The following is a 16138-nucleotide window of genomic DNA, read 5'->3' on the forward strand; positions in this document are numbered from 1 at the left end:
GGGAAGTCCTGGATGGACTAGTCCTCGGTTTCAGAAAAACATATAACACAGAACAGGACAGTGGCACAGAGACTTGCTTCAGGAGGATTTCCATGTACCAACAAAGCAATTCAGCTCTGATGGAGAGGTGAATTGGGACGCCATGGGGACGAACAAGACTCGAACATGTGGCATGGCGTAATGGCACCCTAGCTAGTCTGCTCCTAAATAGTCTCAGGTCAGGGGGCAGGGTCACAGGAAGCTCCCAGTTCCAAACACTTGACAGATGGGTTCGGAAACCTATAGGCCATGTGCGTTCCACAGTCTCTTGGCGTTCAGGACCTCCCATTATCTGGGGATGGGACTTCACTTCCTGTAGGAATCGAGGCATGCCTATCAAGAACTGGCCAGCTGAAGGGGGACGGAGGACAGGGGATATTGTTTACAAGGAGTGGGAATCTTCCCCGGGCTTCTGACCAGACCAGTGCCGGGGAGATAGTGAAGATGGAGTCAGCTTCTGCCTTCTTTCACTAGCCAGATCTGACCTCCATATTACAGGAGCAACCACCCAGACCCTGAAAACACAACTGCAATATGACAAACCCCAGGGCCTGCGCGCACTTCACAGTTTCACTACCACTGTTGCCATGCTCTCCGTCCCGCAGTGCAAAGCGAATGAAATCACCCGGGTGCCTGACAGAACCTCAGTGGGGGAGTGTGTGCGCACACACCCCCGGCTCTCCCCCTCTGGAAAACAACCACCCTGCATGCAGAGCTCCAGTGGCCAGGTTCTGCCCCTGAGGGCGCATGGTCTGATCGCGGCGCCCACTCTGGAAACCCAACTGGAGGAGCGTGGGGAGGGGAGACTTGGGTCCGGAGCCTGGCCCACGCTTTTTACCTGACACTTTCCCTCTTCGGGATCCCTTCAGGTCACAGTCCCATGGCCCACTGAACACAGGCTAGGCCCTCTGTGGCTCCAAACTTGGGAATGCGAATGCATACTTCACAGCACTTCCCCAAAGCTGGAAAAAGACAGAGGAACGGGAATTTACAGACGGGAAAAACCTCAGTGGGTGGACAGGCGCAATCTCACAAGGAGCCCAGTTAGGCACTGGCACAGGATTGGTGCCATGAAGGAAACAACATTTCCCACATTGCCGTGTGCACCCTAAGGTAAGTTGGGTTGCTTAAGGGTTTCAGCAGTGCTAGCCTAGATCCCAAGAGCACATAGATGCTTGGGCCTTTTGGGTGTTTCAGTGTCATCCAGCTGACAGCTTACAACTGATGCCTTCTGATACGGAAATGGTACTGTGGAAACCAAGTGAAAGATGGAGGGGAACACCCTCTCTTTTTTGAGTCTCTAGAAAAAGCAGGTAGTGAGCCTGGGGAAGGTCAAACTTAAGCAGAATGACAGGAGCTTAAAGCAGCTTGACCTATAGCTGCTTGACCTTTAGAAAAGAAAGTATTGGGGAAGGCCACTCAATTTTCATGTTTTAGTTTAGGGAACGTTCCAGAAATTGAACGATTTAAGGTTAAGAAGTTAAATAGGTAAATAGCAGTCACTTCCAGAACTAAGAATTGAATGAAGAGAGAGTATTTGGCTTGCTGTTTGTAATCATCTACTGCCAATTCTGGTCCTGTATGTCTGCTTGCTTGCTTTGCCTAACTTTCCGGACCACCTGTGTGTAGTAAGTGGCCACATGCATATGGTACATGTGTGTTTTGTCTAAAATCCAGCTCTATGGAAGCCCAGTCCTGTTCTTCACCATCCCGGTGGTGGCGAATTTTGTGGTGTCCCGAAGTCAATGATCAATGAGACCAGTCAGATCTGAGAGAGAGAGCAAAAAATATTGAGCAGGGCCAGAATGCGCTGACACTTAGGTCGGCCCCTGAGGCTGGGATCCCAGGGGATGGATGGCCTTGGGTGGGGGTCAGCATTGACTTTTAAGCATTACAGCTGGAACAGGAAGAAGGGGGAGGTCGATACAAGATTGAGCCCTCAGGCCTTTTGTTTTAGCCAATGACTGATTCAGAAGTTACTTTCATGTGTAACCTTTCTGCTACAGGTTTTCTGCCTAGGGATTGCCTTAGAGTTGGCAGGAGGCTGGAGGGCACGTTGGCTATATTAATCAGGAGGGAGCAGAAGCAGAGTTACAGAAAAAAAAAAAACAAAACAGCTTGTTAGTTATCAAACAAGTGTTTTCCTGAGGCAAAGGCGAAACATTCCTGGGGATGTTTACAATTTTTTTCCTATGTTAGTACAATTGCAATTTCATTTTAAATTCATCCAATTCCTTCTTTATTTTTTCTCACCCCCAACAGTGAACAGATGCTAAATAAAAGACTCCTAGCACAAATGAGTGCTGGTGACTTCATTGTCGTGGGTTTCAGGGTGTCTGGTTTATAACATTTTAAGTGATATATTGATACCAAAGCAGTTAGAATAATTCTATAAAGAAATTCCTCCACTTGCTTTTTGGGAGTCCCAGTTATACTATCTGGATAAGAAATATGGAATGAATGATGGATTTTCTTCCCACTTAATTTATCAGATAGGCTTCAGTGAATGAGCATAGTATATCTATCTGCGAATAATGAACTTTGTGTTAGAGCTGGTAGAAGACGGAAGAGTTTCCGGACTACAGGGAAAAGGAAGAGAAGCCCCCACTCCCCCCTTGAACCAACTTACAGAAGTCAGACTTCTGAGCCCCTAGATGTTACTGTATTTTTTTTTCTGCCTTACAAGTTAGTGGTGCAAAGCTGCAGATGCTGATGGAAGAGGAAAGATAATAAGAGGGCCGTGGTGCGAAAGTAATAACTACAATTGTGGAGAATTTTCCCTTTGTCCTGGTCGACAAGCTGCAAGAGGCTATTGTCTAAGGGATGCAGTTTTCCAGGTGTAGCACTGCATTTGGATGCCCCCAGTACAAACTACTGAGATGATAGGTTGAGACTAGTCATGGTGAAGGGCAGTGAAAGGAGGCCAACTATATGGCACAAGCATTTAAATGAAGACCTTTCTCTCTCCTTTTCATTTATCTACAGATGCATATATAAACAGATAAATTGTATATAATTTTTGTCTTATAAACATATGTAGATAGATATCACATATGTATCTAGAATACATGTATCTAGATGCATATAGAATATTGTATATGATATAACCATATATTGTATACTTCATAGTTGTGTATATATTTACATATATAGATACATAAAACATGATTGTAACTATGTTGGAGTAAGAGGGAAATTTGGGTGATTATTTTGAAGATGGAGACTTCAAAGGTGGCCTTTCCAAGGTGGTTATAACTCATAATTTTCCAGATCCTTAGTCTCCCAAGTAGCTAGAATTATAGGCATGAATTACTGGTACTTGGTTTGATTTTCTGTATGTCTTTGAACTAATTTTTGTTCCTCATTCTTTCCACGTTCCTAATTGTTTATAGTACTGCCAGAACTATTTTTAACACAAGCATGTCACAATTGTTCTGGTGAAACTATCTACAGGGAATGAAGGGTTGGCAGATGCTGAAACTATAGCTGAATAACCATGTTTAAGCCCAATGCTTGGCATGTGCAAGATTAGGCAATACCATCCAAGAAGCAATTTCTCACATACTTACCAAACTAAAATAAAGCCATGGCAGCTTGTAATGAGGAAAATCCTCATAAAGTCATTGTATTTAAACTAAAAAATGTACTATCAGCTATGCTAGTACATTAAGAAAAAAAACCAGTAAGACATAATTTATATACAATACACTCAAAACCAACAGTTCATATGCTTCTCTTTCCTAGTTATCATCACTCAAACTGCACCAAGAATGCCAAATACATACTGGGAACCAATCCATCAGCAGAGAACCCCTGTTTTAGTTTCAATTGTACATGCTCAAAAACATGAATCCTTCTACTTGTCCATATTACCAGTCTGGATTAGTTTCTCTTCATTATAGATTTTGCTATACAAAATATGTTTTCAATCAGGCTCACACCTGTAATCCTAGCTACTAAAGAGACTGAGATTTGAGGGTCACAGTTCAAAGCCAGCTATGTCAGGCAAGTGCATGAGACTATTATCTCCAACTAACCACCCCAAATGCCAGAATTGGAGCTGTAGCTCAAGTGGTAGTGCACTAGTCTTGAGAGGATAAAGCTCAAGGAGAATGCCCACAGCCTGAGTTCAAGCCCTAGAAAATGTTAAGTTCTGAGTTAGGCAACAGGGCCTCAGTCCGTAATCATGGCTAACCAAAATGCTGATTCATGAGTGTGGACTGAAGCCTGTTAGACAGGAAAAATGCTTCAGACTCTTGTCTTTATTCAACCAGCAGAACCCCACCCTCCCAAAAAGTGGAGCTGTGGCTTGAGTAGCAGAGCATTAGCCTTGAGCAAAGAAAGCTTATGGACAGTGTATAACCTCAATTTCAAGCTGTAGGACTATACACACAAAGAAAATATATCCCCAAACGTGTTTCCTATCCATGTTCTCTGTACCATAAACTTGGGAAGAAAAGATGCCAGGACAGATTTCACTGCCATGTGTATTTTGTAATGAACAAAGAATAGTATCTTTTCTTAGATGTTCCACATTCCAAAAGTGAACTGGAAATTCTAAGTTATTTGTGTTAAAAGACATATGGATCATACATAAAATGAGAGACTTAAGGGAAGCAGTGAATAAATTCATGTTCTTATTTGCTTGGCTCAAATCCTGACAGTCTTTCTCCCAACCTCCCCTCCTCCTCCACTCCTCCCTAAATCAACTTGGACATTTTGACTCCAGATGTAAAGGGCTGGAGATTGTACTTCTGAGAAGAGGATATAAAATTACTTTGACAAGCCATTCTTTATTATAAAAGATACAAATCAACGACTTCACTTTCCATTTGTCAAGCCTGGAAGTAATGCCCATCCCTTTTGTCCAAATCCTTTGGATAATATTCAGGTATATCATCCCCATTCAACACAATGACAGGGCAAGAAATGTTGGCTCAGTGAGTAGCCAGGTGTAAATGACACCTAGGTTACCTCTGTCATGTAGGATTTCTCTGTATAATTTACTTTCTGTGTAATTAATTTCTGACAGAGGATTTTCTTACATTGGGTTTCTTTTACGTTTGAATGTTCTAATGCTTGCTGAAAGTTGACAGCTTGATAAACTTCCTCTATTCTTTAAATTTAGAGATTCTGTCATGTGTTCAGGTCTCTGATACCTGTTGAGAAATGTTTTCTAACATTTATTATACTCATAAAGTTCTTCTCCTCTGTATGTTGTATGATGCACACTGAAGAGTGACTTATTAAAACATGATAGTTACATTCATTAGTTTTCTCTGATAGTTTTCTAGTTCTCTGATGTATAGTGAGATGTGACTATTGGTTGGAGGGCTTCCCATACTTGTTACACTCATTAGAATTCTCTCCTGTGTATGCTCTGAACACTGAGGTGTGCCTTCCGGATGAAAGATTTTCCACATTTTCTACATTCATGTGGTCTCTCTCCTGTGTATGTTCTCTGATGCATATTGAGGGTTCACTTCTGCCTGAAACAATTTCCATATCTGCTGCATTCACAAGGTTTATCTCCTGTGTGTGTGTTCTCTGATGCAAACTGAGGTATGACTTCTGCTTGAAAGACCTTCCACATTTGGTACATTCATAAGGCTTCTCTCCTGTATGTATTCTATGATGAACACTGAGCCATGCCTTCTGGGTGAAAGACTTTCCACATTTGTTACATTTTCAAGGTTTCTCTCCTTTATATACTCTATGATGCAAACTGATGGATGCTTTCTGGGTCAAGGACCCACATCTGTCACATTCTTGAGGTTTCTCTCCTGAGTGTGTTCTCTGATACATACTGAGGTGTGATTTCTGCTTGAAAGACACTGCACATCAGTTACATAACATTTCTCACCTATGTGGGTTCTCTGATACAAACTGAATTGTGTCTTCCAGGTGAAAGACTTTCCACATGTATTACATGTATAAGGTTTCTCACCTATGTGAATTCTTTATGACTGTGGAGGTATGACTTCTGCTTGAAAGATTTGCCACATTGGTTACATTCATAAGGTTTCTCACCAGTGTGTATTCTCTTATGCCTGAGAAGAGCTGACTGTTGAGTGAAGGACTTTCCACAGATGTTACATTCATAAGGTTTTTCTCCTGTTTGAATTCTCTTATGTGTGCTGAGATCTGAGTTGTAGACAAAGTACTTTGCACATTTGTTACATTCATAAGGTTTCTTACCTGTATGCATTCTCATATGAATGATGAGTAATGACTTCTGGGTGAAAAATTTTTCACGTTGGTTACAGTTATAAGGTTTCACACCTTTGTATTATCTGATGAACAGTGAGGCTTGACTTCTATTACATTTATAATGTTTCTCTCCTGTGTAAATTCTCTTATGCCTGCTGAGGAGTGAGTTCTGCTTGAATGACCTCCTACATTTGTTACACTCTTAAGATTTATCTCCTGTGTGTGTTCTCTGATACCTTCTGAAAGTTGACTCACTAATGAAGGACTGTCCACATTCGTTACAGTCATTAGGTTTACTATCTGTGTGTGTTCTCTGATGAACAGTAAGGCTTCCTTTCCAAGTAAAAGACTTTCCATATTTGTTACCTTCATAAAATTGCTTTGCCTATTAGAGTACTCTCATGCATGCAGAGAGCTGACTTTTTGGTGAAAGATTTCTTATATTCATCATATTCATAGTGTTTCTCTCCTTTGTGAGTTTGAGGTTGGAAAGCCATATCTGACATCTGATCGATAGGTGTTGCAATTTGCTATACTCATCAGGCTTCTCCACTCGATATTGGCTCTGATGTTTTGTAAGGTGTATTTCCTTACTGAAATATTTCTTACATTCATAGCATGTACACGGTTTCACTACGGTGTGCATTTTCTCATGTGTAGTAACTATGGGTCTTAAGTACATACAATGGTTTCTCACATTTAGTACATCCCGGTGTTTCCCCCCACCCCACTCTTAGAAGCATTTCTTGGTCAATGAGAGCAGAATTATCATAGCCTTCTCTATATTCATTATTGTTATAGGAGAGCTCTTCCACACAAATGCAATTATGTCTAAAGAGTATGGTCTCTGAGTTTAATACTATCCCTTTTCAATCATACTCAAAATACTGCTGTTCATTTGGACTCTCATAATGTTGATGGAAATGCTTGGAACATCTGAGGGATTGTTCAATTACTGAGAGGCACCAGGCTTATATGCAGCATGCATCTCACCAGGCTCACTGTAGTATAGCATGTTCTCACAGTCAATGAACTCCTCAGTCCTCATTCCTAAGTAGTTTCCATTATTCCTAATCAGCTCTGGCATATGTTTTGAGCTCAAATTAAAAGTTGTTAATAATCTAACTCTTTCATCCACTGTGTTGCTATTAGTGACTGCTACTTCACATACACATTCATTTTACTTTCTTGACATGTCTTAATCATGTCATCCATTTTTTGGACATCTAAAATGATAAAAAAAAACATGAATGAGATAAAAACATTTCTTAATATAAAGATAGAACATTTCCTCATATCTTAATTATTATAGATTTTAAAATATCAATATTAGGAATTAATGTATGAGAAATATGTCCATTTTTCCTCATGCACTACTGATATTTTACAATGTAAAGTAACAGTTTTTAATATTGTTTTGTTAGGTTATAGAGGGTTAGTTTTCTTTTATTTTCTTGAAATAATATTTTGTGCAGCTTTGCGTCTCAACTAGTAAGTTAAGAATAAGAACATTTTCTCTCTTTTTTTAAAATTTTTATTACCAAACTGATGTACAGAGAGGTTACAGTTTCATACTGTTAGTTACCTTGTAAAAATAAGAACATTTTCTAGATTCATTGACCATAAGAGTGTTTTATAGGTCCTTTTGCCTTTTACCTTAGCAGGAATGGTTAGGATTGAGGATTTATACCTATTTCTTCAGTTCTAACTTCTCACTAAGAATTACTCTTCTCTAGATTAAAAGCTTTAACTCTGAATCCCAGACTCTGCCCATCACCATTGACAAGCTTTTGTCCTTACCTGAAAATTGAACCGGCATCCTTTTTACTACCTCAGAAAATGGAATCTCCTGCACATTGCCCCCCCCCCCCCTTTTAAAGGATGATTTGCACAAAGACAAAGGGGAATTGCTACCTTTAACTCTACTCCCACACAAAACTCAGTACATCTCCACATGGATTCTTTTTTTTTTTTTTTTTTTTTTTTGGCCAGTCCTGGGCTTGGACTCAGGGCCTGAGCACTGTCCCTGGCTTCTTCCCGCTCAAGGCTAGCACTCTGCCACTTGAGCCACAGCGCCGCTTCTGGCCATTTTCTGTATATGTGGTGCTGGGGAATCGAACCTAGGGCCTCGTGTATCCGAGGCAGGCACTCTTGCCACTAGGCTATATCCCCAGCCCCTGGATTCTTGATTCACATGTCTTTCTGACAAAGAATCACCTAGTTCTTTGACACACACACACACACACACACACACACACACACAAACACACACACACACAATTCAGGAGAATTAGGAACATCATTGCTCAGTACAGCTCAATGTGGACATACCAATTGGGCTCTGGCTCCAACATCACTGTGCAAGATGCACTCACTTACATGTGAAATTCTTGTCTGGGGATTTTCCATTCCATGGTCCTGTTCCTTGCTCCATCCTTACAATCAACTTAGGTTTAAGAATACAGTGCCCTTTTAAGAAAAAACAGGGCACATCAGTTTCATAACATTTCTCACCTATGTAGGTTCTCTGATGCAAACTGAGTTGTGTCTTCCAGGTGAAATACTTTCCACATGTGTTACCTTTATAAGGTTTCACACATATTTAAATTCTCTTATGACTGAGAAAGGTTGACTCCTGAGTGAAGGACTTTCCACATGTTACATTCATGTGGTTTCTCACCTGTGTGTGTTCTCTGATGAACAGTAAGGTCTGCCTTCCAGGTGAAAGACTTTCCACATTTGTTATATTAATAAGGTTTTTCTCCTGTGTGAATTCTCTTATGTGTGCTAAGATCCAAGTACTGGACAAAGGACTTTCCACATTTGTTTCATTCATAATGTTTCTCACCTGTATGCATTCTCTTATGCATGCTGAGTGAGACTTCTGGGTGAAGGATTTCTCACATCGGTTACATTTATAAGGTTTCTCTCAGGTGTGAATTTTCATATGTGTCATGAGTGATGACTTATGAGTGAAGGATTTTCCACATTTGTTACACTCATAAGGTTTCTTACCTGTATGCAGGAATGGTTGGGAGTGAGGATTTATACCTATTTCATCAGTTCTAACTTCTGAATAAAAATTAGAGGTAGAGTGCTAGCCATGAGAAAAAGAAGCCAGGGACAGTGCTTAGGCCTTGAGTACAAGTCCCTGAACTGGCAAAAAAAAAAAAATCTATTTTATCAACTGTTCTGGAACACCAGAGTTGCAACCTTCCTCAAGCTCCCTAATCCGCTGTGACCAGGAGCAACACAATAACACAGATGTGACTGTGGAACTGAGGTCTGGGGTACCAGGAAACCTATAGCCTTAAAATGGGAGACTTTGCAGCTTCTGGCATTGGAACCCCTTTATGTTTTACAACTGACTCCAACAGTTGTATTCCAGGCTGTACTGTAATGCTATTCAAAAATCATAGAATTTGCATTCCTAATAATAGTCAAGTATATAATATATGAGTGACTTCATTGCCTACTGGGTTTCCTGTACATGCTAATTCTACATCGTCCTTCTTGATACCTCGCTGCAGTCTTGAGTTACAATCTCGAGATGCAGACCTCCGGCACCCCAACTTTTGTCTCATCTTCTTTTTTTCTCTTATCTATCTTTCTTTTTCTTTAATCCTCTCCCTTTCAATCAGGATTTCCTCTTTGCTGCCGGCTGGCTCAGCAGAAGTGGTGCCCGAACAGGGTCCTGAAAACCTGGGAGGAAGGCAAGGACGTCTGATCACTTGGGAAAGAGAGTGGGAGAGAGTGCAGAAAAATATAGTCAAGAGTAAAATACAATGGGACAAAGTAACAGTTGCATGCTGTACATGAAAGTCCTGAAAGGGACGCTTCAGGCCCGGGGAGTGAAAGTGGGGCAAAGTCAGTTGGAACGTTTCTTTCACTTCATCGAGGAAATATGCCGCTGGTTCCCAGAGGAAGGAACCATTAACTTAGAAGTTCGGCAAAAAGTAGGGAAAAGGGTTCAGGGACATTATGACACAAAAGGCCCTGAACAAACCCCACTGGATGCTTTTACTCTTTGGAAACCAGTCAGAGATTGTTTAGATACTAGACATGAACAGATTAAATTCAATCAGTCAATGAGAAAAACTGAACAGGGATCCGATGAGCGTTGCCCAGCCCCAGAAGCACATGCTGCTGCCCTGGAAGAGCTGAGAAAATAAATAAGATCTGAACCCACTGGGTTAGATATTAAGGAAGACTCAGATGGCTCAGAATCTGAGGAAAAATTATGCAATGAGCCTACTAAAGATAGATTGACCCATGTTGAGAATGTGTTGAAATCAGTTATAGCTCTATTGTCACAGCTTCACCCAGAAAAACAAACTCCTTTAAAGGTAGATACTGGTGAGCCCCTGACGACAGTCCTGGCAGACTTACAGCTCTTTTAGGTGCAGGCTGCTCAAAGAGGGGAGGGACCTGAGGCTAGGGAAATGCTAATACCACCGAGGTAACTTCTCCTGACTGAGCACTCTACTTCCATCCACCACGATAATGACAGATTTGAAACCCCAACCAGGGTGAGTGACTATTAGCCTGGAGCTTGGATTTTCCATAAAGCCACTGGGCTAGGTCAAGGGGATCAGCAATTGTGGGTGTTTGGAGTCAACTGATCTGTAGTTCACCTCTGCTGGTCGCTCATCAAGTGTGGGACAGTCTAAATTGCTTCAGGAAAGCTGCTCAAGTTTGAGCCCAATCTTACATATTTGGAATATTTTTCAGGACTTACCTTCTATGAGCTTCTATGAGCGCTCAGGCAGATGAAGTTCTCTCTGTCTCTTTTTCTGCCTCCCTCTAAACTCTTTTCTTTTTTTTTTTGCCAGTTTTGGGGCTTGGACTCAGGGCCTGAGCACTGTCCCTGGCTTCTTTTTACTCAAGGCTAGCACTCTGCCACTTGAGCCACAGCACCACTTCTGGCCATTTTCTGTATATGTGGTGCTGGGGAATCGAACCCAGGGCCTCATGTATATGAGGCAGGCACTCTTGCTACTAGGCCATATCCCCAGCCCCTCCCTCTAAACTCTTGATGCCTGCCTGTAACATAGGATGGGCTGGTGCTAGCTTCCAAAGGTACCAATATTTGTTTAACATCTGCTTTCAAAGACTCAAAGAAAGGTTTTCTATTCTTGTTATTGATGTTAAGTTTGGAGACTCAGTTAAATTCTGCTTGTTTGGCTAAATCATAAGTTTTCTCTAGTGTTGAGCACATGGTCGACACTAGGATTGGTTGGAGTGAAAGCCTGCCCATCCCCCAAGTGACAGGCATGCCAAATTCCTGGAGGCTGGGAAGGGACTTGGGAGTCCTGTGGCCTTGCATTTCAAAGGTGCCTTGCAATTCAAATGCTAGATGATGAAAGTGTCTTGCTTTGAACTTGCTGTCTGTGTTCATGTCAGCTCTCCATGGGAGCTGAACTGGTTTCTCAAAATGTGAAAATTTTGGTTACTGGAAAAATTTTTTTTGGTTTACTATCTAACCATGTGGTTCTAGAATATAGGCAAAATAATATCATTTGCCACTGGAATTCCAGAAAACTTACATGGCAAATTAAAGAATTCTAAGTGCGCCCCAAAGCTTGTGCACATTATCTGTATGTCTGTCTGTGTATGTCTATGTGTTGGTAAAACTTAAAAACAAAACAAAAAAACAGGTTTTAAACCCAAACTGATCATGTTTGGGTGCAAGCAAATGTGTCTAAGAAAAACTCCAAAAGACTCTAGTGAAGTGTGTATCTAATCCTGACAATCCTTTGATATAGACTAAGATTTTGCTTCTCCATTTTTCTTTTTTTCCCCATGCTCTCATAAACTCTTTAAGATCAAGGGACCAGAGTCATTTTGGAACAACTGCACAAATGTGACTTTTTTTTTTTGGCCGGTCCTGGGCCTTGGATTCCGGGCCTGAGCACTGTCCCTGGCTTCTTTCCGCTCAAGGCTAGCACTCTCCCACTTGAGCCACAGCGCCACTTCTGGCCATTTTCTGTATATGTGGTGCTGGGGAATCGAACCTAGGGCCTCGTGTATCGGAGGCAGGCACTCTTGCCACTAGGCTATATCCCCAGCCCCAAATGTGACTGTTAACCTAAATATTCCTGACCCAAAATTAACATACAGGTTGAGTGGACCATGGCAGTCTGTGACTACAGGAAGCTGCTTCCACAGTTGGCTCCCAAACTGCCTGGTTTGCTCAGGCAATCTAGGAGTCCTGTGAAGATTTTGACAGTCTCAGGCTGTCAAAGGCTACTACCCTGGCTCTGCCTGCCCCAAGATTAGAATTGGGTTTATAGCAGGCCTATCATGACAGAGTTGCAACCCAGACTTATTCCAAAGTTAAAAGAATTAGAGTTGTGTTTGGCGACCACAGTGTTGCATTGGGGTAGCACTGGTGCCTTCTCCCTCCATGACTCACAAACTGTCCTGAATGCTACAGCGAGCAGACTTGGTTGGTCCTCAATCTGTGTGGATTTTCTGACTAGGAAGATGGTTTAAGGCCCAAGCCTTCTAAAATCTGTTTAAAAATGCCTTTAACCAGTCTGTGTAGAAATTTACAGGCAACAAGCAGGAGGTGTGACAGCCTATCCAGGGAAATCTGAGATGCTACTACAGTCTTATCCAGATGCAAGCCATCTCTCCTGCTGTCCTGCTAATTTGGGATGGAAGACACAGCCACTTCAGATCCACTGAAGCTGACACTTTCATTGTTATTCATTTGTTTTCTCTTTCACGTGCCAGTAAGGTAAGGTTAATAATATGATTTTATTTAATGCCACATGGACCTCATCCAGTCTGCTGTTCTCTAAGAGTTACAGCAGAACTCTGGAAAGTATTTGTTGGTCATATTTGAGGTCCTTATTATTTTACTAGTCAAAAGTTACAGATTGAAACTTCTCTTTTTGTACTTTACATGGTTTTCAAAATTTTCTGGGAGATATTCAGTGGCTTCACCCTTATCTTAAATTATCCACAGCTGAAATAAAACCTTTATTTGATCTATTAAAGGGGGACCCTGACCCCACATCTCCCAGACAAATTACAAATGAAGCAGCCAAAGCCTTAAGCATAGTAAATTATGCCATTTCTTCCCAACATGTAAATTATATTGATTACTCAGCCCCTTGAGAAGCACATATTTTAACTACACCTCATTCTCCAACAGCGGTCCTCCGGCAGAAGGGACCTCTTTTATGGCTTTCCTTGCCTGCTACTCCTTCAAAAGTGTTAACTCCCTATTATAAATTGGTAGCCACTTTAGTTCCATATGTGCCGTGTGGAATCTTGTAAGTATCTTGGATGAGATCCACAGGTTATTTACATACCCTATACTTTACAACAGCAAGAATGGCTTTATATTCATTGTGATTCCTGGGCCATTGCTTGGGACAATTTTATGGACATAATTTCACATCATTGTCCCTCCAACAAATTACTTCACTTTGCCTCTTCTTACCATTAAGTGAGGGAAATGCTATTACGGACGAGGCTACTCAAATTTTTCTCACTCAAATTGACTTAGCAAAGCAATCACATGCTGCCCACCATCAAAACAGTCGTGCCTTACGTTAGCAATTTCATATCACACGTGAGGTGGCTCATCAAATTGTAAAAACGTGTCCCAATTGTACTACCTTCCTACCTGTGCCCTCCAATAGCATTAACCCCTGAGGCTTAGTGGCCAACCATGTTTGGCAAATGGATGTTACCCACATTCCCTCTTTTGGACGGCTCCGCTTTGTCCATGTTACCATAGACACCTACTCTAATTTTATTATGGCTACTCCTCTTATTGGGGAAGCTAGCAAACATTGTATCTCCCGTGCCTTATGCTCCTTTGCTACTATGGGACTTCCTAAACATATTAAAACTGATAATGGTCCAGGATATGTTTGTCAAGCTTTTCAAACTTTTTGCAAATCTTACCAAATTGTTCACTCTACAAGAATTCCCTATAATCCTCAAGGCCAAGGAATTGTTGATTGGGCCAACGGTTTGTTAAAACACCAAATTTCTAAATTAAAATAGGGGGAGTTATACTCCTTCTCTCCTGTTAATAATCTTTCTCATGCTTTATTTGTAATAATTTTTTTAAAATTTGGACTGTAATGGCCTCTCTGCAGCACAGTGGTTCTGGGAAAAGAGAGAGCAAGTTAAGTGGAAAGATCCTTTAACAGGTGCTTGGCACGGGCCCGATCCAGTATTGACATGGGGTCGAGGACATGTCTGTGTTTTTTCACAGGGTGAAAATGATGCCTGCTGGCTACATGAGCATTGAGTTCGGATTGTGGAAGCTCATCAGAATGGTACAAGCACTGACCCACTGGGCTTATGTGCCAGATCCACCGATTGTGCACCCTGAGACTTTGGAAGAAGCTAAGGTGTTCGCCGGTGTCAACAGATCAGCATATAGTACAGCCACAGATCCTTTTGTTCAACACGTTAAAATGGGAAACTTTGCAGCTTCTGGCATTGGAACCCCTTTATGTTTTACAACTGACTCCAACAGTTATATTCCAGGCTGTACTGTAATGCCATCCATAAATCATAGAATTTGCATTCCTGATAATAGTCAAGTATATAATATATGAGTGACTTCATTGCCTACTGAGTTTCCTGTACATGCTAATTCTACAACGTCCTTCATGATACCTCGCTGCAGTCTTGAGTTACAATCTCGAGATGCAGACCTCCGGCACACCATCTTTTTTCTCTTGTCTTCTTTTTTCTCTTATCTATCTTTCTTTTTCTTTAATCCTCGCCCCCTCAATCAGGATTCCCCCTTTGCTGCTGACTGGCTCGGCAGAAGTCCAAGTCCCAGAACTGACCAAAAAAAATCTATTTCATCAACTGTTCTGGAACACCAGAGTTGCAACCCTCCTCAAGATCCCTAATCCACTGTGAACAGGAGCAACACAATAACACAGATGTGACTGTGGAACTGAGGTCTGGGGTACCAGGAAACCTATAGCCTTCCTCTAGCTTCAGATCCCCAGGTTCCATTAACCAAGATTTTTCTTGCTTTTGTGCAAGGAAGGTACAAACTTACCAGTGACAATGTTCTGTATATAGTGGCAGGTGACCTTCTTATTCTAGGAGGAAGAACTAAATAGTAAACAGCTCACAATTTGCATAAACCTAAGTCTCAGGCTCCCACAGAGTTTAGGATGGAATTATCTCAGACTCAGGATAGAGTCTGAGTTTCCATAAAGCCTGTACTGATTGACCTTTTCAGGAAACTCTCAGCATTCTTGGAGGAGGCATTCCATCGTCTCAATCCTTTTGGGGTCTCACAGCGTGGATTTCTGGGTCCTCACACACAGTGTAGGCAGGCTTTCTCATTTTAAGTAATGTAGACTAGGCTCATAATTGTAGTGCAGAATTTGTAATTTATCAAGTACAGATAAATAAGAAGGAGAATATTTATGTTAGCTACATTTTATTTTTACCATGTGTCTCTCAATTTTGGTATTCCCTTTCAGTTTCCTAGTTCTAATACCAGTATACAGGGTTTCCAATGTACTCAGATAAGATACAGAGATAGTTCTTGTGGTTCTTGTTCTTCTGATTCTTGCTGTTCTTGTTCTAGTTCTTCTTTTTCTTCTTGTTCTCCTTTTCCTTCTCCTCCTCCTTCTTCTAGTACAGTTTATTTTATTTTTTTATTTTTGCCAGTACTGGGCCTCGGAATCAGGGCCTGAGCACTGGTTCCTAGCTTCTTTTGCTCAAGGTTAGCACTCTGCCACTTGAGCCACAGTGCTACTTCTGGCCACTTTCTATATATGTGGTGCTGGGGAATCGAACCCAGAGCTTCATGTATAGGAGGCAAGCACTCTTGCCACTAGGCCATATCCCCAGCACTGTTAGCTACATTTTAAAGTCACAAAATCAATAG

The 16138-nt window shown here is 41.5% G+C and overlaps 3 long non-coding RNA genes across 3 annotated transcripts; 1 reads left to right on the forward strand and 2 right to left on the reverse strand.

Annotated features, from left to right (window-relative positions):
• Positions 1 to 4816: 4816 nt before the first annotated feature.
• Positions 4817 to 5983, reverse strand: LOC125345620. Its single transcript, XR_007209765.1, has 2 exons — positions 5873 to 5983; positions 4817 to 5623 (listed from the first exon to the last, which is right to left on the reverse strand). It is a non-coding gene; the product is annotated as an uncharacterized LOC125345620 (long non-coding RNA).
• Positions 5492 to 6317, forward strand: LOC125345619. The gene is made up of 3 exons (XR_007209764.1): positions 5492 to 5562; positions 5814 to 5961; positions 6129 to 6317. It is a non-coding gene; the product is annotated as an uncharacterized LOC125345619 (long non-coding RNA).
• Positions 6318 to 7319: 1002 nt separating this feature from the next.
• Positions 7320 to 8663, reverse strand: LOC125345621. Its single transcript, XR_007209766.1, has 2 exons — positions 8629 to 8663; positions 7320 to 7475 (listed from the first exon to the last, which is right to left on the reverse strand). It is a non-coding gene; the product is annotated as an uncharacterized LOC125345621 (long non-coding RNA).
• Positions 8664 to 16138: the final 7475 nt, after the last annotated feature.

This window comes from Perognathus longimembris, unplaced genomic scaffold (assembly GCF_023159225.1).
Source record: "Perognathus longimembris pacificus isolate PPM17 unplaced genomic scaffold, ASM2315922v1 HiC_scaffold_5975, whole genome shotgun sequence".
NCBI lineage: Eukaryota > Metazoa > Chordata > Mammalia > Rodentia > Heteromyidae > Perognathus > Perognathus longimembris.